Raw genomic sequence first — 25,954 nt, 5'->3', positions numbered from 1 at the left:
CTGGCAGAAAACCAAGTTTTCCCATTAGGAAAAGGCAGTAATCCTTGGAACAAGATGTTAAAGGGAAAGTAGACTTTCCTCTACCATTATTTAAGAACTGATTTCTCATTATTAGTCTGTGTATGAACTTGGAAGATGTCCCTATTGCAGACTGTTGAAAGAATTGCACTTTACCTTGAATAAGGTTGACTTGAAAACAGTCTTCATGTTTAAAACTTTGATGAGAATACTAGAAGCTGGAAAGGCTCTCATTTCAAAGCTGGCATCAAAATTCTGTTTTATACAGACTGTTCTTTAAAGGGAAAGGGAACTGAACAGGACAGTTAGCTATATGTGTGTAAAATAGGGACTATACATGGAGCAGCAATTCAAAGGACAAATGTCTCTGTGTAAAGGTAGAGATAAGTTTCTGCAAATTGTTTCTTTCAGGGAAATGTTTATTTTTAAGTAGGGCCTCAGATTTTCCTACGGAGTGTTGTATTCTTATTTTAGCAGTTGCTCACAAAAGACCAGGAACTAACACCCTAGAAAAACAGCAAGATGGACTTCTGGTCCTCACTTCAAGTGAAAGGCAACAAGATTAAGCTAGCAAGCTGTACCTGGCCTATACAGCTTATGTTTTATGCATGCAATGTCAGATTACCATCCAGACTTTGAAAGACATTAAACAATGATCTTTGGGTTTTTTGTTTGTTTTTTTGATAACTTGAAACACAAAGATGTAAAGAACTACTCTTTTTTTACCACTGCTACCCTACCCTAGCTACTGTATATGTACTTCTTATGCAGGCGTACCTTGTTTTTTAAGATTTACTTATTCATGAGAGACACAGACAGAGAGAGGTAGAGACATAGGCAGAAAGAGAAGCAGGCTACTCTCAGGGAGCCCAATGTGGGACTTGATCCCTGAACTCCAGGATCACGCCCTGAGCCAAAAGCAGAGCTCAGTTGCTGAGCCATCCAGGCATCTCATGTGTACCTTATCTTACTGAGCTTCACTTTATTATTCTTCACAGATAGTGCACTTTTTATAAATTGAAGGTTTTTGGCAACTTCACTGTATTTTTTTTTAATTTTTATTTATTTATGATAGTCACGGGGGGGGGGGGGGAGGGCAGAGACACAGGCAGAGGGAGAAGCAGGCTCCATGCACCGGGAGCCTGACGTGGGATTTGATCCCGGGTCTCCAGGATCGCGCCCTGGGCCAAAGGCAGGCGCTAAACCACTGCGCCACCCAGGGATCCCCCCTCTTTTTTTTTTTTTTTTTTTAATTTTACCTTCACTGTATTGAACAACTAACTCTTAGTGCCATCTTTCCAACAGCATTTGTTCGCTTCATGTCTTTGTGTCACATTTTGGTAATTCTTGCAAATTTCAAACTTTTTCATTCTTATTTTATTTGTTATGGTGATTTGTGATCACTGATGTTACTACTGTAATTGTTTTAGGGCACCACAGACTACACCCACATAAAAGTTTAACTGAGAAACTTTGGGTATGTACTAATGTTCCACCTACCAGCTCCTCCCCTATCTCTCCCTCTCTTTAGGTCTCCCGGTGCCCTAAGACACAAAAACATTGAAATTAGGCCAATTAATAATCCTACACTGGCCTCTAAATGTTTAAGGGAAAGGAAGATGGGCATATCTCTCACATTAAACCAAAAGCTAGAAATTATTAAGCTTAATGAGGAAGGCATGTTGAAAGCTAAGACAGGCCAAAAGCTGCACCATACAGGTAGTGAATGCAAGCCGTGAATGCAAAAGTAAACAACTTGATGGAAATCAAAAGTGCTATTCTAGTGAACACACAAATGATAAATGAAACAGCTTTATAATTGAACGTTTTAGTAGTCTGAATAGAAGATCAAACCTGCTACAACATTCCCTTAAGCTAAAACCTAATCCAGACTAAAGCCCTAACTCTCTTTCTTAGAAGGCTGAGAGAGGTGAGGACGCTACAGAGGAAAAGTTGGAGGCTATCAGAATTGGTTCATGAGGTTTAAGGAAAGAAACCACCTTCATAATTATAAAAGTATAAGGTGAGGGGGTACCTGCATAGCTCTGTCAGTAGAGCATGCAACTCCTGATTTGGGGTCATGAGTTTGAGCCCCACACTGGGTGTAGAGATTACTTAATTTTTTTTTTTTAAAGTACAAGATGAAGCAGCAATTGCTAATATAGAAACTGCAGCAAGTTACCTAGAATATCTAGCTAAGATCATTATTAATGAAAGTGGCTACACTAAACAATAGATTTTCAATGTAGATGAAACAGCCATAGTTCAGAAGAAGATGCCATTTAGGACTTTCATAACTAGAGAAAAGTTCACGCCTGGTTTCAAAGCTTCAGGCTCTCTTGCTTGGGGCTAACACAGCTGGTAACTTTAAGTTGAAGCCAATGCTCCTAGATCATTCTGAAAATCTTAGTAATTAGGCTCAGTCTACTCTGTGCTCTGTAAATGGAAGAACAAAATCTGGATGACAGCATATCTTTTTACAACAGGGTTTACTGAATTTTTTAAGCTCACTCTTGATAACTGCTGCTCAGGAAAAGATTCCTTTCAAATGTTGCTGCTCATTGACAATGCACTAGACACCCACAAGCTCTGATGGAGATGTATAAGATTAACATTTTCGTGTCTGCTAAACACACCTATTCCCACCCATGGATCAAGGAGTAGTTCTTTCAAGCCTTAATAGATTTTGTAGAACTGTAGTTACTAAAGATAGTGATTCCTTTGATGGATCTAGACAAAGTAAACTGAAAACCTTCTAAAAAGATGCATCATTCTAGATGCCATTAAGAGTATTTGTGATTCAAAATATCATTAACCGGAGTTTAGAAGATGCTGATGCCAACTCTTATGAATATTTTGAGGGGTTTAAGACTTCAGTGGAGGAAGTAACTACAGATGCAGTGGAAACAGCAAGAGAACTAGAAGTGGAGTCTAAAGATGTGACTGAATTACTACAATCTCACGATAAACCTTAATGGACGAGGAGATGCCTTATGAATGAGCAAAGTAAGTGATTTCTTAAGACGGAATCCACTCCTTGTTGAAATGATAGCAAAGAATTTAGAATATTAATAAAAGTAGTTGATAAAGCAGTGACTGGGTCTGAGAGGACTGACTTCAACTTTGAAAGTTCCATGACTTCATTGATGTCATATTTAAAGAAACTGCCATAGCCACCCCAATCTTCAGCAACCACCACCTGATCAGTGAACACCCATCAAGGGCAAAACCCTACACCAACAAAAAGATTACAAATGGCTGAAAACTCAGATGATGGTTAGTACTTTTCTTTAAGCGATAAAGTATTTTTAAGTTACAGTCTTTATTTTTTTAGATATAATACTAGCACAAAATTAACAGGCTATAACATAGTGAAACATAAATTTTATATGTCCTAGGAAACCAAAAGATTCATCTGATTTGCTTTACTGTGGTCATCTGGAACCAAACCTGCCATATCTCTAAGGTATGTCTGTATGTGGATATAGTTAACCTGGCCTTGTGGGAGGATAGGAGCTAGGCAGGAAGAGGACAGTCTTCTCAAAGCAGTGTTCAAACAGGTGTATGTATTACTTAAAGTACACTAATGCATTCCAAGGGACACCTAAGCAGGATAAGTTTAAGAAAATTTCCATATCTTTAATTTCCCTATGTTTGCTTTCCTAAAAATGATCTGCCTACTTTCCCTAAATCCTCATTCTTCCACAGTTCAAAAGAAACCCATACTTCTCACCCATAACCAAATATCATTACCATGCATTGCCCCAGGTTGTAAAACCGCCATAGAACAAAACAAGGGGATTATTTTAAAAGTTTCTTAAAACCCCTTAATCCAGGCACCACTAAACCTCAGGCTTGTGTCTTTGCCTGTCTTATAAGTATTCCTGTTAAAGCAAAGCTTTGTTTTTAAGAATGGCATTTTGCCCTGTGTTTAGGAATGTTCTGAATTCATATATATTGTTTAGTGTGATGACAGGAACAATAAAACTCTTCATGTAATGATTGCTTCTTCCATTCTCAAAATATTGCCCAAAAATGCTCTGTCCCAATAGAGTTCCATGAAATCAGTAAGAAACTTAGAAAAGTTCAATTTATATTTATTGCAGAGAAGTGTAAGTTGATCAATACCTTAAAACATCAAAATCCACTGGATTCAAATAAAAGTATGTTGAAGAAGTAGAAAAAGATTACAGATCCTAAAACAGAAGATTATCCTGGGTTATCGAGTGGGCCTAATCTAATTATAGGAGACTTTAAGAACAGAAAACTTTCCGGCGCCTTGGTGGCTCAGCAGTTGAGCATCTTCCTTCTGCTTGGTTCATGATCCCAGGGTCCTGGGATTGAGTCTCCCATCAGGCTCCCCACAGGGAGCCTGCTTCTCCCTCTGCCTGTGTCTCTGCCTCTCTCATGAATAAACAAAAATAAAATCTTAGAAGAGAAAACTTTGTCTGGAGTCAGATTCAGCAGCATATAATTCACAGAAATTAGAAGCATGAGAGAGACCTGACATTACTGGAGTGGGCAGGACTGAAAGCCTTTCAGCTTCCATGAGCAAATACCAGCCCTGGTTGTCAGTCCACAAGGGATCTGAATTCAGCCAAAAATTTGAATAAACCTGGAAGTGGATTATCTATCCCCCACTCATTTTAACACGGAATACAGCTCAGGCAACATTAAATTTTGGCTCTGTAAGACCCTAAGCAGAAGCCCCAGCTGAGCCTACCTGGACTTATGACCTACAAAAACTGTGAGATGAATTTGTGTTGCTTTAAGATGCAAAGTATGTGGGGCAAATTGAGATGCAGGAATAGGAAATAGAATGAGCAAAAATGTTAAGATACCCAGGAGGTCAGGCTTGTGTCATAAGGTTTCAGGGCCGCAATACCTTATAGACACAGAACTCTGTGCTGTAATTTCCTTCTCATATCTTGGTCTAGAGCCACAAAATGCAAAAAGTGATCCTAGCGCAATCCTGAAGTCTTGGGAACATCATGATGGTCATAATAACAAAATTTAAACCTAAGAGCTTGAAAATCTGTAACTATGAGCTAGTAGGACTATACTCCCTTTCAAAGTTAAGGTATCTTAACTTTGGGGTTTTTTTTAGATTATTTGAGAGGGTGAGAGCACAAGCCAGGGGCTAGGGAGGAGGGAGAGGGAGAAGAAGCAGACTCACTGCTGAGCTGGGAGCCAGATGTGGGGCTTGATCCCAGAACCCTGGGATCATGACATGACCTGAGCTGACAGCTGATGCTTGACTGACTGGGCTACCCAGGCACCCCTTAATTTCTGTATTAGGAAAAATTTAAATGGGGTGATTTCACTATGGTCCTAGTTCACAAGAAATAACACATCACTTTCACTGTCGTCAAAAAGAATAAAGGATAATACTATATATAAAATACATAGCACAGTATATGGCACTTACATGGTATCTATTAATTTTATTACAAGTTTTACTGTATTTTACTTTGACATTAAGTATATATTTTCCTAATACTAATCAATCCTAATCTTACTACCTTCTTTAAAGCCCCAAACTGAGAACTACATGTTTAACTTTTAAATAAAAGGTTTTTAATCTTTAACCCATGAATTTGATGTTATCCCATACTGTCTAGTTCATCTATGTAAGGAAATCAAATGCCTCAAAAGTGAGAAAAACAGAAGCCCAGCTTTAATGAGGAAAACAGCTTTTAATTTTGCCCCACTCACAGCAGACATGACATGTTCTTCACACTTATCACCAATTCCCAAGAGTATAGAAGTGTTTTGACAAAATTCCTCAAAGTTGATGGCAGACATAAAGAACACCTCAGGCTTCCCAATACTGTATTCATGAAAATGTGAATATGTGAATATTGAGATCAGCCCCATATACGAAAATATTCCTTAGTAAAAATATCAGTTTTAAGTTAAACTTCATTTTTTAAGTGAGTCTTAATTATTCCCAGACCTCTAATCCCTGGGTGATGTAAGATAAGCAAGTTATTGTCTTAAAATTACAACAGAACGTTAGAAATAGACATAGGGGCACCTGGGTGGCTCTGTAGGTTGGTTAGGTGTCTGACTTGGTTTTGGCTCAGGTCATGATCTCAAGGGTAGGATAGAACACTATGGCAGGCTCCACACTCAGCAGGGAGTCTACTTGAGGATTCTTTCCCCCTCTGCCTCCCTCTACTCACCTGTGCGCTCTCTCCCTCTCTAAAATAAATAAATCTTTAAAAAGAACTGTACAAGACCTTGCAGATTTATGGTTATGAACATAAACAATACATATTATGAACATAAAACATAATACAAGTTTTTACTAATAATATCATTTTAGATTTGGTTATCTAATAATGCCCGTAGCATTATTTTTCTAAAGGTAGATGTAAAAAATGTACTATTGCTTTTAAAAAAAAAAAAAAAAAAAGATTTTATTTATTTATTCACGAGAGACCCAGAGAGAGAGGCAGAGACACAGGCAGAGGGAGAAGCAGGCTCCTCACAGAGAGCCCAATGTGGGACTCCATCCCCAGACTGGGATCATACCCTGAGCCAAAGGCAGACACTCAACCACTGAGCCACCCATGCGTCCCTACTTACTCCTTATTAAAAACTTATCTTTTGTAAAAGTAAAAAGAAAATAGAAATTCATAGCTCACCAAGAATTACAGTAAGTCCTAGCTATCACTGCTATTAAGAGTATATTGATACCAATTTCTCATTATAAAGAGGACAAATTAGATACGATATAGGTTATGTATAATTCCCACTACAACATTAGTAAACTCCTCTCTCTCCTCCTCTCAAAGTATATCAAAATTAAGTGAAAGAATATTACTATAGGAATATTCTCCCCTTGGGAGGCCTGGGTAGCTCAATGGTTGAGCGTCTGCCTTCAGCTCAGGGCATAATCCCAGGTCCAGGGATCGAGTCCCACATCTGGTTCCCTGCAAGGAGCCTGTTTCTTCCTCTATGTTTCTGCCTCTCTCTGTCTCTCATGAATAAATAAATAAAATCTTTAAAAAAAAAAAAAAAAAAAGGAGTAACCCTCAATCCAGCATATGTCAATAATCTTAAAACCTTCCTTACAAATGATAAAAGACACAGTGATTCTCAAAACTGTGACTGAGAACTGATGGTACAGTTACATTAGTTGAATAATCGTAAAGAATTCAAAAGAACATTAGAAGAAGACATACGGATGGCCAAAAGACACATGAAAAGATGCTCATCGTCACTTATCAGGCAAATGAAAATCAAAACTACAATGAGGTATCACCTCACACCTGTCAGAATGACTAAAATCAAGAACACAAGAAATAATAAGTGTTGGTGAGGATGTGGTGAAAAGAGAACACCTGTGCACTCTTCGTGGGACTGCAAACTGGTGCAGCCACTGTGGAAACCAGTATGGAGGTTCCTCAAAAAGCTAAAAGTAGAACTACGTTAGGATCCAGCAATTGCACTAATGGGTATTTACCCCAAGAATACAAAGACACTAATTCAAAGAGATACATGCACCTGTTAAGTTTATAGCAGCATTATTTACAATGGAAGCAGCCCAAGTGTCCATCAATAAATGAATGAAGATGATGTGATACAGACAGACACACAGACACAAACACCCCTCGGAATATTACCCAGCCATAAAAAAAGAAGGAAACCCTGCCATTTGCAATAATATAGATGGCACCAGAGAATATTATGCTAAGTGAAATAAGTCAGAGAAAGACAAATACCATATGATTTTATTCACATGTGGAATTTAAGAAACAAAAGAAATAAGCAAACAAAAATGTGAGAGAGACAAACCAAGAAACAGACTCTTAATTATAGAGAACTGATGGTTACCAGAAAGGGCGGGGGGTGGGGGGGTTGGAGGAGAATGGATTTAAATAGGTGATAGGGATTAAGGCAGGCACTTGTCATTTATAATGAGAACAGGGTTATGTATGGAAGTGCTGAATCACTAAACTATATACCTAAAACTAGCACTATATAAACCATGACAGTCTAGCTCCTAAAACATTATATACATATTATGTACCAGAAGACTACACTAAGGAAACAACAATGCAGTCAATTTGACTATAAAATACCCATTCATTTCAAAGATTACCTATATGGAAATAAATGTCATCATGAGTTTTAATAACTCATCAATCTATAGGTCAGAGAGTAGCTCTTATATTAAAGCAAACTAGCATGAAACACTCAACATGAAAGCCATGTAAAACTACATCAAATTTAAGGATTGCTGTTACCAGACCGTCAGAAGTTTCAGTAATCTTTATGAGAAATAGTGAAATGACAGTAAATATATATATATATATATCTGTCCCAGCACATGGATCACTCGTAAGCAAATAACTATAGACTGGTCTACTGAATAATTGATATGGTCTACTAAGTAAAACTGCTAAATAATCCAATTTATTTCCATTAATAATTTCTAATTAAGCAATCCTACTTTATTAATCAGCACAACTCCAAAGTTGGTGCGCTCAGATTCTCTTGACAGTGTGGACTTGCTCAACATTTTGGGGAGGTAAAAATTTGGCAATAGAGAAATATTTATATCCTCTGACCTAGTAATCTCAACTGAGATTAGTATCCTACAGAAACAATTAAAAATAAATAAAAAGATTTAAGCACAGAGATGCTCAATTCAATATAAAAATAGAAAATGAAAATTATTTTCCCATTGGGCTTTAAATTGAGGAAATTTTAATGGTCAACTGGTAAACTATCATGTAACCACTATATATTACAAAAGTTAGACAATATGGGGAAATGCAAAAGCTATAAAAATAAAACATAACTGTCTCTAATGATATAATTCTGTCGAAGCCATAATTTATTTTGAAGCTATAATTTATATGCAAAAATTAGAAGGCAACAAAAATAATGAAAAGTTATTTGTCAGTAGGGCAAACTTGTAGTTGATTTCTAGTAACACTATTTTAAGTGTTCAATAAATAGAAACACACTAGCCCACACACAAGAATTAGAAAAAACCTACAAAACTAGAAGAACAAAGCTATGAAGTTGGAATGACAAAGGTAAGGTTTAGGTTCAGGTAAGCAAACTAAAGAACATTTACGGAATTTGTAAATTAAGGTAGTATTATCAAGATAACGAGATCCACTATTAGTCAAATAACCAAAATACACTTGGTATTGTGCCAATGGGCTTTTTGCCAATTTTAAACATTCCCACCCTGTTTTCCCCTACTAATCTTGAGAATCACTGTGGTAATAAGCTACTACTACTGTTGGGACTGTTTCTATTCCTTGGGTATTAAGAGAGAAAAAAAGGAGAATCACTATCTTTGTTAAGATACAGAACGCAGCCATGGGTGAATAAGCCTCAGCCCAAAAACATTCTATTTACATCCCTTCCTGGGGGATGTAAATAGAAAACAAAAAAATGTTTTGGGCAGCCCAGGTGGCTCAGCAGTTTAGTGCCCCCCTTCAATCCAGGGCCTGATCCTGGAAACCCAGGAACGAGTCCCACATCCGGATCCCTGCATGGAGCCTGCTTCTCCCTCTGCCTGTCTCTGCCTCTATCTCTCTCTCTCTGTGTCTCTCATGAATAAATAAATAAAATCTTAAAAAAAAAAACATGTTTTTAATCACTCTACTACCACTGCCAAAATGCCAAGAAAAAAAAAAGCATCACTTAAACATACTTAAAAATGTAAATGAATGTTTCAAGATTGTTAAAAAGAATAAATGAAAGTATATATAATACATACATAGCTATAATTATATAATACAGGACACATTTATAGTAATATATGTAAAGTAATTCCAGTTATTGTTAGCCTTAAAAATCCACAAACTTCCTTAAATTTTCTGAAATTATGTTTTACTCTAACTTTTTAACCTTGAGCTCAAGAAACAGAGCAAAAGAAATAAAATGTTTTGTGGGTTTTCCCTTGGATGAAAATAAGTGAATACTATCACTATACCCCTCATTAAGAATTACATTAAGAAAACATGCAGCATTTTAAGTAAGTCCTTAGTCTCAAGGAATAGGTGTGAAATACTAAGTGAAAAACCAAGTTAAACTAAAATAGTACATTTTAATGACAGTGAATAGCATAACAAGTACTAAATGTATTAATTTCTAAGGATCATTTAACTATCCAATTACTGTTATTCAATGAGTTTTTAAAAAGAGAGATTATCAGAGGATAAACATTATATGGTTTCATTCATTGGGGGAATATTAAAAAATGGGGAAAAGGATTAAAGGGGAAAGGAGAGAAAACAAGTGGGAAATATCAGAGAGGGTGACAGAACACGAGAGACTCCTAACTCTGGGAATGAACAAGGAATAGGGGAAGGAGAGGTGGTGGAGGGGATGGGATCACTGGGTGACGGGCACTGAGGGGGGCACTTGACGGGATGAGCACTGGGTGTTATTCTGTATGTTGACAAGTTGTTTGTTTTTTTTTTAATTTTTATTTATTTATGATAGTCACAGAGAGAGAGAGAGAGAGAGGCAGAGACATAGGCAGAGGGAGAAGCAGGCTCCATGCACCGGGAGCCTGATGTGGGATTCGATCCCGGGTCTCCAGGATCGCGCCCTGGGCCAAAGGCAGGTGCCAAACCGCTGCGCCACCCAGGGATCCCTGTTTTTTTTTTTTTTAAGATTTTATTTTTTTTATTCATGAGAGACAGAGAGAGAGAGAGAGAGAGAGAGGCAGAGACAGAAGCAGGCTCCATGCAGGGAGCCCGACATGGGGCTCGATCCCAGATCTCCAGGATCACACCCTGGGCTAAAGGCGGCGCTAAACCGTTGAGCCACCTGGGCTGTCCAGCACGGGGTGTTATACTATATGTTGGCAAATCGAATTCCAATAAAAAAATATACCAAAAAAAAGGGGGGGGGGATTGTATTATTTGCTCAAAATGACACAGATAAGATCGACACATTTGATCTAATATAATCTAACAATTTATCAGCAGAGAACATCTAAATCATTAAAACCCAACTTTTTCAAAATACAACAATTTAGGTAGGAAAAAATGTAATTATTTCTTGAGACTTAATGCTAGTTATAGGTAGTAGACATTTGATGTGTAGCATTTTTTTTTAAAGATTTTATTTGAGAGCGAGGAGAGAGCAAGCACTAACAAGAGGGAGAGGAAGAAGCAGGCTCCCTGCTGAGCAAGGAGTGGGGCGGGGGGTCATCCCAGAACCTTGGGATCATGACTCCAAGCGAAGGCAGACACCTAACCAACTGAGCCACCCAGATGCCCCTAGCATAACATTTTTAAAAATGATATTCAGATAGCTTTTAAATCCTGAATACCAAGAAAAAGCATCCCTCCAAATTATGTTAAAGAGCTGACATAATAATCTTAATTTGTACTGTTTAAAAATATGAAACAAATACTCCAAGTAAAGAAAATACAGGAATTTCTGGATTACATATTTAATACATTATGATATAGTGCCCCAAGGATGAAATATACATTCTTATAAGGTTAAAAAGAATTTCCAAGAAATGCAATGAGATCTACAGAAGACACATGTACCTTAAAAACACACACACACAGTTCCTGAAAGCTCCTTCCTTATTGACAAATACAAACAAACATCTATGTTCTAAATTACCACAATATATTTCAAATAATTAAAAATCTAATGGCCGTAATCCTCTCGAAGCAAGATAAAACAGGTCTTCGGAAAGCAGCATACAAACAACCATAAATTTGTAAGATTCTTATAAATTACAAAGACCAAGATTTTTGGGATGCCCGGGTGGCCCAGCGGTTGAGCATCTGCCTTCCGGCTCAGGTGCGTGACCCCGGGGTCCTGGGATGGAGTCCCAAATGGGGCTCCCTGCATGGAGCCTGCTTCTCCCTCTGCCTCTGTCTCTGCCTCCCTCTCTCTCTCATTAATAAATCTTTCTTTTTTTAATAAATAAAATCTTAAAAAAAAAAAGACCAAGATTTTTAATTGTTACTCAATTACTGATGACCTTAAAGATTCAAGAACATCCTTAACTAATTCTTTATCTGTAAGAGGGCATCTCTTTTTTTTTTTTTTTTAAACATCCTTTACAAAGATACTCTTGCAGTTCTGCGAAGTGTTTACAGCGGATTCCTCAAATCAGTGTAACAAATGTAATCACAAGATGGAATTGCTACTGTGTTTGCCTTTCAGGTCACTTAACCTGTAGGGCTGACTTTTGAACAAGCTTATTACCTTCAAGTTCTGGTACAACGGACCAAGGTTACACGGCTATTTAAAAACGACGCCTAGAAAGGCTATTACTTACTGACAGTGCCAGTGGTTTCTTCACACAGGACACAAAGTGCACTCAGAGAGGTACAGGTTTGTCTGGACATCAAGTGTGTACATTAAAGTCAACGCACGGTTACCGTCTCCATAATTTAAAACCCCCAAGAAATGAGGACTTTCACATTATGATTTAACTATCAGTCAACAGGGCGAAGGTCGTCCATCAGGTGTAATCCCTTTACTCTACCATATTGACGGTAGTTTTGCGCTTGGCCTCAACCAGTTTTCAACTCCCCCCCCCCCGCCCCCGCCCCCCAAGCGAAAGCAATTTCAGACTATCTAAGGACACAAATGATCCCCAGCTCCTCCGCCTTCTCCTTCCTCTAGCGTCGGTTCAACGAGCTAACACAAAAAATACAGACACACACAGTCACTCCCTCGGCCCTGGTCCCTAGGGCATTAAAAAAAAAAAAAAAAAAAGGCACAGGTTATTTACCCTACAGAGGCTCTGCAGTCCGTGCGGGGAGGTTAAAAAAAAAAAAAAAAGAAAAGAAAGAAAATGGGGGAAAATACCAGAATCAATCTGCACCCACACCTCAGCCCCGCCCCACAGGGAAAAAGCGGGGGGTGGCGGGAGTGTGAGGGGGCAGAAAGGACAGAACCGGCGGGGACTTCCAGCTCCCGGGCTGCCCAGGCCGTCGGCGCGGCCGCAGGCGGGGACCCCGACCCCCCTCCCCGCCAGCATCACCCACACAGTCCCCGCACCCCCGAGTCCTGGGCGGGGAGACCCGAGCCGGCCCTCTCCCTGCAGATCCAAGGGCTGAAGGCGGGGGTCTCCCTGCGCCCCCGGGGGTGCGGCGTGGGGGCGCCCGGACACCTCCGACCTAACCGGGGAAGGGGAAGGCGAACCGGGGGGGAGGGGTCTAAGAGGCGCCGTTATTCCTTTTTCCTCCTCGTTAGGAAAGCGCGCGAGCGGGGAGGGGCCGGAACGACGAACGCCAGTTCCCTATAACGGGCCCGCCGGGCCGGCCGGGCTCCCCGCCGCCGACGCCGCGCCTGCCGCGCAGCTGGCGGGACGGCCTGGGTCGCCCCGAGGGCCGGGCACCGAGGCAGGAGCGCCCGAGGCGATGGGAAGCGGGGGGTGGGGACTACGCGGAGCGACGTCGCCATGTTAGCGCCTTCTCTCTCCCTCTCCCTCCAGCCGCAGCCCTGCGGCCTTCCGCCCGCGCTACTCACCTTCCCAGGTCGCTAGTTCATGCTTCTCGCGGCCGCCCGGGAGGCCCGAGCTCAGCCGTGTTTACAAACTACCCCTGGAGGAAAGGGCTGAACCGCACTTTAAAGGCCACGGGCTCCCACAGGCTTCCGTCCTCTCTCGCGAGATCCGACTGACACCCCTTTCTCCCCGCCCCGCTCCCGGCATCCCCCCTTTCTTCTCGCGCCCCTCCCCTCCGCGCACACGCCCCTTCTTGCCTTCCTTTCGACCGAGCGCCTCCGGGTCAGGTGATGCCGTCAGCCTTCAGCGGCAGGGGGCGGGACCTGAGGAGGGAGGGGCTGGAGGGGGCGGGAACCAAAGGCCACTCAGTCGCAGACGATTGGTCAAGGAGCCCAGAGGGCGGGAAGCGGTTCCGGAAGGGGGCGGGGCCGAAGGAGCCGGAGGGGAGGAGCCTCCGTCACCTGCGGAAGGCTGTGATTGGCTGGGGCTGGAGACTGGCGGGGCTGTGGATGCGGGAACAGGTGGATGTCGGGGTGGCCCAAGGGCTTGACGGTGCGCGCCGAGGACGAGGGGACCTGCGGAAGAGGCTGCGAGTGGCGGGAGGGGAGGCGCGAGGAGGCCTCCGAGCTCCGTCACGGGAGCCCGGTATTTCTGCTGCCGTCCCTTCCGGGCCCTGGGTAGGAAGGAGGGCAAAACGTTAGGCGGGCGCGCGCCTGGACCCACTTTTCTGCTGCCCTGAAATGTGAGACGGGGAGGTTCCGTGGAGCTGAGATTTGGGAGAGGCGGAGTTTGCAGCAAAATGCCCCTCCCCCTCAAGGCCTCCACACGCCTGAAGCGGGAAAGAGAAGTCAGCTTTTTTTTTTTTTTAAGATTTTATTTATTTATGTATAAGAGATGGAGAGAGAGGCAGAGACTCAGGCAGAGGGAGAAGCAGGCTCCATGCAGGGAGCCCGATGCGGGACTCGATCCTGGGTCTCCAGGATCACGCCCTGGGCTGAAGGCTCAACCGCTGAGCCACCCGGGAGTCCCAAGAGAAGTCAGTTTTGCAAAAAGAAAAGAAAAAAAAAAAGTGTCAGTTTTGCAAAAAAAAAAAAAAAAAAGTCAGTTTTACAAAGAAATGAAAAAGCCTTTGGATGGCATTTGTTCAAATTTTACGAAGCTATCGCTGATATTGGTTGTTCCGGCTCCTGAACGCCTGGCACCCGGAAGGATATGAAATGCAGCGCCCCCCACTATATAACTGTAAGTTGAAACAGCTCAAGGAGTTGCTTGCAAGAGAAAATCTTCCTTAGGAAGGTGTATTCTATCAATTTCCCTTTACTTAGTAGTTACAGATTTTAAACGTATCACCTTTAATGCAGATAATTTCAAACTTTTAAAACATCAACTCCTTAGTAACCTTTACTGGGGACCGAAGAACACCAAATTAGAATATGGACTAGAAATGGCTCTCTTCTCATAATACTAGCCAGTGCTCACTAGGTTGCTACGATGACAAAGAAATGTCTGTCAAGCTTTGAAAGTAGCTGTTTAAAAAAGAGTTAGAGAAGGGAGACCATTTGATTAATTTAACTTGAGGGACAAAAGATACCATATTTTCTGTTCTGCAGTCGACACAGATACACTCATGAAAACACAAAGAATAGTACTGAAAATATTTTTTAATGTTGCTCTATGATTCTTTATATAACTTAAATATTTCGACGTCAAGTGTGGGGATATTGATTGTTCAATAAATGGACACAATGGAAAGTATGATCAAGGGCTCCCACAAACATTTGTTATAATGATTTCTTTAAAGTTAGATTTTCTCAGTGCCTTGGTTTTTCATGTATTATATGACTTCTAGTCTATGACAAGTTATGAGTAAAGTTTGTGTATTAATGTAAAATGCACTCTCAAACATCCAAGTCAAAGTGAAACTGAAATTATTGGAAGTTTGTGGGGTATCGTATTTGAAAAGTTAATTTGCAGTTTAATAATGGTATCTGGCATAAAAGTGAAATTCTCATGGCACTGAACATTTTAGCAGGTTTCTGGCCTGTGTACACGTATGTGAGCCAACTCACTCGTCTTTTAAAACTAATTTCACTGGGCAGCCCGGGTGGCTCTGTGGTTTGGCGCCTGCCGTCGGCCCAGGGTATGATCCTAGAGACCTAGAATCAAGTCCCACATAGGCTCCCTGCATGGAGCCTGCTTCTCTCTCTCAGCCTGTGTCTCTACCTCTCTCTCTCTCTCTCATGAATAAATAAATAAATCTTTAAAAATTTTTTAAATTTAATAAATAAAATCTTAAAAAAAAAACTAATTTCATTATTCAAGAGACCAAAAAGAAGCCAGAATATTAACACTATTCACGTCCCAAATTAAAATGAAAGTACTGGGGATCCCTGGGTGGCTCAGCGGTTTGGTGCCTGCCCTTGGCCCAGGGCGCAATCCTGGAGTCCCCGGGATCGAGTCCCACGTCGGGCTCCTGGCATGGAGCCTGCTTCTCCCTCTGCCTGTGTCTCTGCCTCTCTCTCTCTCTCTCTCTATCATGAATAAATAAATAAAACCTTAAAAAAAAAAAAGTCTGGATCATAGATCCTAATTTAAAATAAATAAAATAAAATAAAATAAAATAAAATAAAATAAAATAAAATAAAATAAAAGTACTAGTCCTATCTAGTATTAGAATTGTGGTAGTGTTTGAGTCACATAGCACAAATTATATCAGTTAAACCTCAGCAGGTCAGATTACTGACACTAAATATGATAATGGGCAGGATGTGAAATTGACAAATCACAAGTTGTTAGGTCAAGTATGTATTCACTAAAATGGTACTTCTTCACTCCATCTCTCAAAATGCCTAATTCTCTGAGAAAAAGAACTTTCAATGTTTTGGCATTTCGAGAATGCAGGTTGGTGCAGCCACTTCAGAAAACAGTGTGGAGGTTCTCAAGAAGGTTAAAAATAGAGCTACCCTATGACCCAGCAATCGCACTATTGGGTATTTAGCCCAAAGATACAGATGTAATGAAAGGATAGGACACTTGCACCCCAATGTTCACAGGAGCAATGTCCACAGTAGCCAAACTGTGGAAGGATCCTCGGTGTCCATTGATGGATGGATAAAGAAGATGTGGTCTAGGGCAGCCCTAGTGGCTCAGCGGTTTAGCGCTGCCTTCAGCTGGGCTGTGATCCCGGAGATCCAGGATCGAGGCCCACATCCGGCTCCGTGCATGGGGCCTGCTTCTCCCTCTGCCTGTCTCTCTCTCTCTCTCTCTCTCTGTGTCTCTCATGAATAAATAAATAAAATCTTTAAAAAAGAAGATGTGGTTTATATATACAATGGAATATTAACCATCAGAAAGGATGAATACCTACCATTTGCTCCGATGCAGATGGAACTGGAGGGTATTATGCTAAGTCAATCGGAGAAAGACCATCATATGGTTTCACTAATACGTGGAATATAAGAAATAGTGAAAAGGAACATAAGGGAAAGGAGGAAAACTGAGTGGGGAAAAATTAGGAAGACAAACCATGAGATTACTAACTCTGGGAAACAAAGGGTTGCAGAAGGGGAGAAAGTGGGGGGATGGGGTAACTGGGTGACCAGCACTAGAGGGCAGGTGATGAGATGAACACTGGGTGTTATACTATATGTTGGCAAATTGAATTAAAATAAAATATTTTTAAAAATGTTATGGCGTTTCCAAAGAAATTTGTGGGCAGCCCGGGTGGCTCAGTGGTTTAGCGGCGCCTTCAGCCCAGGGCCTGATCCTGGAGACCTGGGATCAAGTCCCACCTCCGGCTCCCTGCATGAAGCCTGCTTCTCCCTCTGCCTGTGTCTCTGCCTCTCTCTCTCTCTCTCTCTCTCTCTGTTCTCTCATGAATAAACAAATATAATCTTTTAAAAAAAAGTTTACATCAATTAGATTTTCTTTTTTTTTTTTTTAAAGATTTTATTTATTAAAAAAAAAAAAAAAAAAAAAAAGATTTTATTTATTTATTCATGATAGTTACACAGAGAGAGACAGAGAGGCAGAGACACAGGTAGAGGGAGAAGCAGGCTCCATGCAGGGAGCCCGACGCGGGATTCGATCCTGGGTCTCCAGGATCGTGCCCCGGGCCAAAGGCAAGCGCCAAACCACTGCGCCACCCAGGGATCCCTCAATTAGATTTTCTTAAAACAATTATTTTCCATTCACTTATATCAAAAATTTGAAATTCTTTTCTCCAGTTGTGAATGAATTATTTTCAATTGACAATAGGTTTAGTTTTAAATTTCTCCACATCCCTACTTTTCCAGTCTGTTGTCAAGTAGCTAAGTATCTACATATTGGACTACAGGAACATGTTATGTTTTTAAAGATTTTGTTTATTTATTTGAGAGAGAGTGAGAGAAATCAGAGGGAGATGGAGAAGCAGACTTGCTGCTGAGCAGAGAGCCCAATGTGGGGCTTAGTTCTAGGCCCCTGAGATCATGATCTGAGCTGAAGGCAGATGCTGAACTGATGAGCCACCCAGGCACCCTGAGGAACATGTTACTTTAAAGAAAATCTTTCAGGAGTCCTCATAGAAGAGAGAATTATTATTTAGAAATATAAATAGTACTCTGTTGCAAGAAAGCAGTTTTAGCTACTTTTCTTTTTTAAAAAGTAAACAAATGAGAAAAAATGAAGGAGATCACAGGAAAGAAACAGGTGGAAAGGATGTAAATCTGTTCCATGTGCTTGTTGGCAACCTGGTGGTTAGAAAGTGTCTTATTTTACATATTCATAGTTCCACAACAGTTCCTTTACTATAACTTTTCCACAAATGGAGATAACATTCTGCTTAGACAAAATGAATGTAGTTCTTATTTTTGGTTCTGATCTCATGAACTTGTCTCACTATCCATATCTTCATAAAATGCTTTGCTTTTCAATTTTTTTTCCTCATTCCTCAATATCCTCTAATAGCCCTAAGATTCTCTACAACCCTAAAATTTTCTACAATCTTCTCTTCTGCAAGTGCAGGAAATTTGTTCTGGATCCCTTCTTTGCCTGTCTCATCATTCCACACATGCGTCTAGCCAACTTGACTCCTAAGAAAATTAGTGAGGATCTGGTAAATCTCCTTTAAGAACCCAGCATGACTTCTGAATAAAATTGGTATCCCTTAGATACAAGAGGCTATTTGAAGAAAACTATTTCTACCACAGAAATGTCCATTATTACATACTGCAAGAAACAATGGAGGCCTCTGAATGTTCTCAAAACCTTCCAAATGCCACAGAATGTGGAATCTCCACCTTGTTCAGAAGCTATTATGTGGTTGTTAATCCATTAATCTGCAACGTTTCTTCAGAATTCAACTAAAACCATGCTCCAGTGTATATACGCTTATATGTAGTATATAAATATACAAATATGTATATATGAAAAATAGGGTGAAAAGAAAGATTTAATTTGTAAGACATAGTTTCAGTTTGTAGCTAAACAAAACAGCATGCTCCAGGGCATTCCTTATGTTTGGATTGGACTTAGAGAAAGCCTCTACATTTTCACAGGTAATCCTCAAGATGCAGCCCAGTACAGAGTGATGAGATGAGGACAGCATGGCGCTAGACATTTTAGTTGATTTTTTTGGTAGCTTCTGCCTCCTGGCAGATCTTTCCTTCCCTCTGACAACCTGGTGTTTTCCTGCACATCCCTGAAATGGCCTATGTTGTAGTTAACCTTTCAGCATCTGGTCTCACTATGAAAATTTCCATTCAGAACATTCCAAGTACAAGGAAGGTCCTTGTCCACTTCCCACCCCGTCTTTGGGTCTCAAAAGAGTTTGTAATTAACTATGTATGGCATTATGGGGAAAAAATTAGAGAGTTCTATTTATCTTCAAATTGTACATTAGCTCATTTCAGCTTCAGTGAGACCAGTCCAAAGAGAGAGAATGGAATTTAAGGGTCTACTTTCCATCCTTCATATCAATGCCTCCTTCTACTTCTTACCCCACTCACTAGAAAAAGGGTTTATCATCATCATACTTAGCTTTCCACACACAATTAAATTACCAATACAGGTAGACAGGACCACTCCTAGGGCAAAAAATTTTGTCTGGCATTCCAGTGTCTACCCTTGATGACTCCCCATAACTAGTCTGTCAACCTGTGGCCCACATAATACCAAAGCCATGAATTCCTTATGCCAGAAACTAAGAAAGGCCTTGTCATATGGACCCTCCTAGGCCCTAAACTAATACCTTGCTCTTTCCAGTTACATTCTCACCTTGGAGACAGCCTCTTAGGTTAACTGTTAACCTAATGCTCCGTTTCTATATAGTTCACTACTCATAAAATATCAATATTTATTAAGCATGCACATGCCAGGCACTGTTCTGGCCCTGCAGCTACAACTATAAACAAGACACAGTCCTAAGGAGACTTTTGTGAGAGAGGAGGGGTGTCACAACACATTTATAAACAGTAAGATAATTTAAACAGTAGTGCTATGGAGACCCAAAGCAGAAATGTGATAACATACATTATTATAAGCTTACTCCTTTTGTACAACTTTAGGGATCTTGAGAGCTAAAGATGTTTTAGATATCTCTAGAGAGGTAGATAAATACTTTGAGCTGGACTTTAGGTAAAAGTCTTGAGAGAATAATATTGAGCTGTTCATCTCAGAGATGCAGCCAAACCGTGTAAACTATTTGAGAAGGCAAACCCTGGGACTCTCCTGTAAGAGGAGCAGATCCTGGAATCTCCAAGGCTGGGAAATGCTGACTAAATACTTTTTTAAAAAGCAGCCACTGCCAACAACGGTTAGTCCTCTTAGGAGTCTCTGCCAACATCAGTTGTAGGATGTTAGCTCGTGCGAACAGAACAATCAAAAGCCCTCGGATTTGTGAGTCCCAATTGATCTTAGGTCAATTCTTCTCTTCAGTAGTTAAGCTCCCTTGAAAAAGCAGCTCTAAGTTACTAAACATCTGAGAGGAGATAGATTACTTGCTTCATTCAGGAAAAAGAAGTGCAGATTCTTACTAGGAATGTGAGATTTTAGAGATTATAAATAGATTGATAGCTGAAAGGATGTGACCTAGGAATAGAGGGTTACCCTCAATTTACAAAACTGAGGTTTCTATAAAGTTGAAAGTGAAATGCTATATTGGAGTCTGTTTTCTCATTGACAGATTAGACAGTGGTTCTAATTTTTTATTTTGGGCCCGTGCACTCCATGTTAACATAAATAGCATTTTTTTGGAGAGTAACTATATTTTCCAAAACAAAAGTATTACCAAAAAAATAGAATAATGGCATTGTTTTCACTTTTGTAAATAACAGTGTCACACTTAATAGTAGCTGTATCTGGGATCCCTGGGTGGCGCAGCGGTTTAGCGCCTGCCTTTGGCCCAGGGCCAGATCCTGGAGACCCGGGATCGAATCCCACGTCGGGCTGCCGGTGCGTGGAGCCTGGTTCTCCCTCTCCCTCTGCCTGTATCTCTGCCTCTCTCTTCTCTGTATCATAAATAAATAAAAAAAAAAACTTCAAAAAATAGTAGCTGTATCTATTTCTGTACTTGATCTGTTGCAATATGTTGTTTGGGCTGAAGTTCTGATGACAGTCTAGCCTCATGCAGCTACGTAAGTGGAAGAGCGAAGACCTTGTGAACCCCATGAAAGGTTCTAAGGGCCCTCAGAAGTTTTCAGACCACACTTTCAGAATCACTGGGTTAGCAATACATTCCAAAAGGGGTGGGGCAGAGAGCTGCCCAATTAATGAGTTGATAGCTTTTTAAAAGATAAGGAGCCTGAGTGAAGGCATATGGGGAATTGTATTCTAGTACATTGCCCTCAAAACTTAACGTATATACAAATCACATGCAATCCTTGCTAAAATTCAGATTCTGATTCAGAAAATTGTGTGTGAAGCTCTAGAACCTATATCTCTGACAAGCTCCCAAGTGATGCCAACACTGATGATCCTCGGACCTCACTTTGAGTAGCAATGCTGTAGTATATTGTGATATACACAATGCCAGAAAGCCTATAAAAGAATGTACAGGTGAGCTTCTGTGTATGTGTGGTGTGAGAAGAGAGTAGGATATGGGTGGGTGGAGGGAAAAGAAGAATATAAACAAACTCATGCTATCTACTTTTTTTTTTTTTAATTTTTATTTATTTATGATAGTCACAGAGAAAGAGAGAGAGGCAGAGACACAGGCAGAGGGAGAAGCAGGCTCCATGCACCAGGAGCCCGATGTGGGATTCGATCCCGGGTCTCCAGGATCACGCCCTGAGCCAAAGGCAGGCGCCAAACCGCTGCGCCACCCAGGGATCCCCATGCTATCTACTTTTTAAAAAATCTGTAAAAATGATACTGCTTATAAATCCTATACTATCACAAGTTTTGACTACTACTTATTAACTCTCTGTACACCAGAGCAAGCTAAGGCATAATGTTGCTATTGGCAGAGACAGAGTCCAACTGCCATGTTTGTTGAGGCAGAGGAGGATGGTAATAGCTCTGAAAAAAAATTATTGGCCCTAATAATGTAAAGAATTGGGCAGGGGCACCTGGGTGGGTCAGTTGGTTAAGCAGCTGTCTTTGGCTCAGGTCATGATCCCGGGGTCCTGGGATGGAGCCCTACATCGGGCTCTCTGCTCAGCAGGGAGCCTGCTTCTTCCTCTCCCAACTGCTCCTGCTCTCTCTCTCAAATAAAATCTTAAGAAATAAAGACTTGGGCAAGTAATTGATGGACTTTGTATTTAGGTTTTAAGTCCCTATTATCAATAGAGTAATACCATAAAAGTACTAAATTAATATATGCTCAGCATGTAGAGACTTCAACTCATAATTTCAGATATAGAAATCACATATTTAAAAGGCTTTGCAGAGGATAGTATTGATATTTTTTTTAATTAGATTTATTTATTTATTCATTCAGAGAGAGAGAGAAGCAGAGAGAGAAGCGGGCTCCATGCAGGGAGCCCAACGTGGGACTCGATCCCAAGTCTCCAGGATCACGCCCTAGGCTGCAGGCGGCGCTAAACCGCTGCGCCACCAGGGCTGCCCTGATATTTTCTTTTCCCAAACATTTAACATCCAAACCAAACCACGTTGGCTAAAATTACTAAATAGAATTTAAAACTTACAGCAGAAACATGAATATATATTTTTTGGTTCTCAAATGATATTTCCCATTTATCTATAATCGTTCTTTAAACTTAACTTTAGTGACATTCATTTCCAACCAACTTGAGCTGCTCAGGAAATTTTTATCGTTCCTTAGACCTACCTTACCTCCAAGAGCTTGAACTTTGAAGTTCTTTTTATTTCTTGACTATTTATTGGCTCTTATTGAAATGGATCTTCAACTTTATTGTACTTCCTGGGCCCTTGACCATTCTATTTATTTATTTACTTACTTATTTATTTATTTATTTTTTATTTATTGAGAGAGAGAGAGAGGCAGACACAGGCAGAGGGAGAAGCAGGCTCCATGCAGGCAGCCCGACATGGGACTCGATCCCAGGTCCCCAGGATCACACCCCGGGCTGCAGGCAGCGCTAAACTGCTGCGCCACCGGGGCTGCCCTCTATTTTATTTTCACAAAATACATGTAACAAAATTTACCATCTTAACCATTTTAAATATATATTTTCAGTGATATTAAATACATTCATGAGGAGCACCTGGCTGGCTCATTTGGAAAAGCATGTGACTTGATCATGGAGTTCTGAGTTTGAGCCCCATGTTAGGTATAGAGATTACTTAAAAAAAATACATTCATAATGTTATGCAACCATCATTACCATCCATGTTTATATCTTTTCATTTCATGAAACAAACTTTTCTTGTTAAACTAGAAGCCCCCCCCTTCTTTCCATCCAGCCCCTCGCAACCACAATTCTAATCTCTATGATTTTGACTACTCTACCTAAGTGGAATCATACACTATTTTGTCATTTCGTGAAAGGTTTGTCTCACTTAGCATAATGTCCTCAGGGTTCATCCACATTGTAGTATCAGAATTTCTTTCCTTTTTAAGAATAAAGAATATTCTACTGCATGTATATACCACATTTTGCTTATACCATTCATCCATCATCAATGGATACTTGGTTTGCTTCCATAGTTTAGCTATATTAATGCTGCTGAGAACATGAGTGTACAAATAACTCTTTAAAACCTTGCTTTCGGTTTTTGGGGTATATACTCCTTTAAGTGGAATTGTTAGATCATATGGCAATTCTATCTTTAACTTTTTGAGGAACCACCATACTGTTTTCCACAGCAGCTGTACCATTTTACATTCCTACCAACAGTGCACAAGGGGGATCCCTGGGTGGCGCAGCGGTTTGGCGCCTGCCTTTGGCCCAGGGCGCGATCCTGGAGACCCGGGATCGAATCCCACATCAGGCTCCCGGTGCATGGAGCCTGCTTCTCCCTCTGCCTATGTCTCTGCCTCTCTCTCTCTCTCTCTCTGTGACTATCATAAATAAATAAAAATTAAAAAAAAAAAAATTAAACAGTGCACAAGGGTTCCAATTCCCCTATATCCTCGCCAACACTTTTGCTTTTATAGTTGCCATACTGCAGGGTGTGAAGTTGTATCTCATTGTAGCTTTGATTTACATTTCCCTAATGATTAGTAATAGTGAGCATCTTTTCATGTACTTGTCAACCATTTGCATATCTTCAGAGAAATGTCTAAGTCCTTTGACCATTTTTAAATTGTTTTCATTGTTGAGTTTTAGGACTTCTCCATATATTGTGGATATTAATCCCTTATCACATACAGGATTTGCAAATATTTTCTTCCATTTTGTGGGCTTTTTACTCTGTTGACCGTGTCTTTTATTGCACAATATTGTAACTTTCATATTCAATTTATCTAAAATTTTTTCCCCTGTATCTTTGGTGTTGTATCCAAGGAATCATTGCCAAATTCAGCGTCCTGAAGGTTTTGCCCTGTTTTCTTCTAAAAGATTTGTAATTTTAGGTCTTACATTTAAGTCTTTGATCCATTTTTGTTAATTTTTGTTATTAGCTAAGGGTCCAACTTCATTCTTTTGCATGTGAATAACCAGTTTTCCAGGCACCATTTGTTGAAAAGGCTATCATTTCTGGACCCTCCTGTCAAAAATTATTGGACCAGGGATGCCTGGGTGGCTCAGTGGTGGAGTGTGCCTGCCTTTGGCTCAGGGTGTGATCCCGGAGTCCCAGGATGGAGTCCCACATCCAGCTTCCACATCCATGGAGCCTGCCTCTCTCACTAGCATGAGTAAATAAATAGAATCTCAAAAAAAAAATTATTGGACTATACATGCAAGTATTTATTTCTATTCTATTTCATTGGTTTACTTTTTTAAAAAATTAATTTATTCAGGGGATCCCTGGGTGGCTCAGCGGTTTAGCGCCTGCCTTTGGCCCAGAGCGTGATCCTGGAGTCCAGGGATTGAGTCCTGCGTTGGGGTCCTGGCATGGAGCCTGCTTCTCCCTCCTCCTGTGTCTCTGCCTCTGTGTGTCTATCATAAATAAATAAATAAATCTTTAAAAAAATTTTATTTATTCAAGAGAGACAGAGAGAGAGAGAGGGAGAGGCAGAGACACAGGCAAAGGGAGAAAGCAGCAGGCTCCATGCAGGGAGCCAGACGTGGGACTCGATCCCAGGTCCAGGATCAGGCCTGGGCCAGAGGCAGGTGCTAAACCACTGAGCCACCTGGGGATCCCCTATTTCATTGGTTTATTCTATCTTTATGCCACTAACACTGTTTTGATTACTGCAGCTCTGTAGGATGTTTTGAAATAAGTAAGTTGGTACATCATATTTTAAACTCTCTCTTTAGTTCTTTGATCATCTTTAAGATGATTGTTTAATAGTCTTTGTGTAGGAGATCTGCTATCAGGCCTTTTTTAGCAAGATTGTTTCTTTTCTCTTTGAATGGGCCATACTTTCCTGTTTTTTGAACATCTTGTGATTTTTTTTGTTGCAAACTAGACGTCCGAATAATATGGTATCTCTGGCAATCAGATTACCCACCTTCCCTAGGGTTTATTTTTTATTTTATTATTTTTTGGTTGTACACTGTCTCTGTATCAAGGATTAGTTGATATTTAAACTTAATATTTTTTCAGGTCTTTTTTTTATTTTTTTTTTTTATTTTTATTTATGATAGTCAGAGAGAGAGAGAGAGGCAGAGACATAGGCAGAGGGAGAAGCAGGCTCCATGCACCAGGAGCCCGACGTGGGACTCGATCCCGGGTCTCCAGGATGGCGCCCTGGGCCAAAGACAGGCGCCAAACCGCTGCGCCACCCAGGGATCCCTTTCAGGTCTTTTCTGAGTCTTTTCTTAGGTATGAGTGGTCACTTTCAAATTTTCCCAGTATATATGCAGTTACTTTTAAATGTCCTAGTCTTTAGCATCCAGTTCCCCAAAAGGGGAAAAAGATAAAAGGGGGAAATGGATGCCTTTCCCTGAAGTCACTTCAGCTATAGGG

The 25,954-nt window shown here is 40.6% G+C and overlaps 1 protein-coding gene across 18 annotated transcripts in view; it reads right to left on the bottom strand.

Moving 5' to 3' along the window:
- The window catches only part of ATF2 (activating transcription factor 2), an 85,260-nt gene extending 71,462 nt beyond the window's left edge, over positions 1-13,798 (bottom strand). For 11 of the 18 annotated variants that reach the window (XM_072810992.1, XM_072810994.1, XM_072810995.1 and 8 more), the window contains exon 1: positions 13,504-13,675. The gene's annotated coding sequence lies outside the window, so the exon portion shown is untranslated. Of the gene's footprint in view, positions 1-13,503; positions 13,677-13,737 lie in introns of those variants that run through there. The other 7 variants (XM_072810997.1, XM_072810998.1, XM_072810999.1 and 4 more) reach the window with 3 other exon arrangements.
- Positions 13,799-25,954: the final 12,156 nt, after the last annotated feature.

Source organism: Canis lupus, chromosome 34 (genome assembly GCF_048164855.1).
Source record: "Canis lupus baileyi chromosome 34, mCanLup2.hap1, whole genome shotgun sequence".
In the NCBI taxonomy this organism is placed as follows: domain Eukaryota; kingdom Metazoa; phylum Chordata; class Mammalia; order Carnivora; family Canidae; genus Canis; species Canis lupus.
Note: the sequence above shows the minus strand (reverse complement) of the source record. Positions and strands in the feature narration are given on the sequence as shown.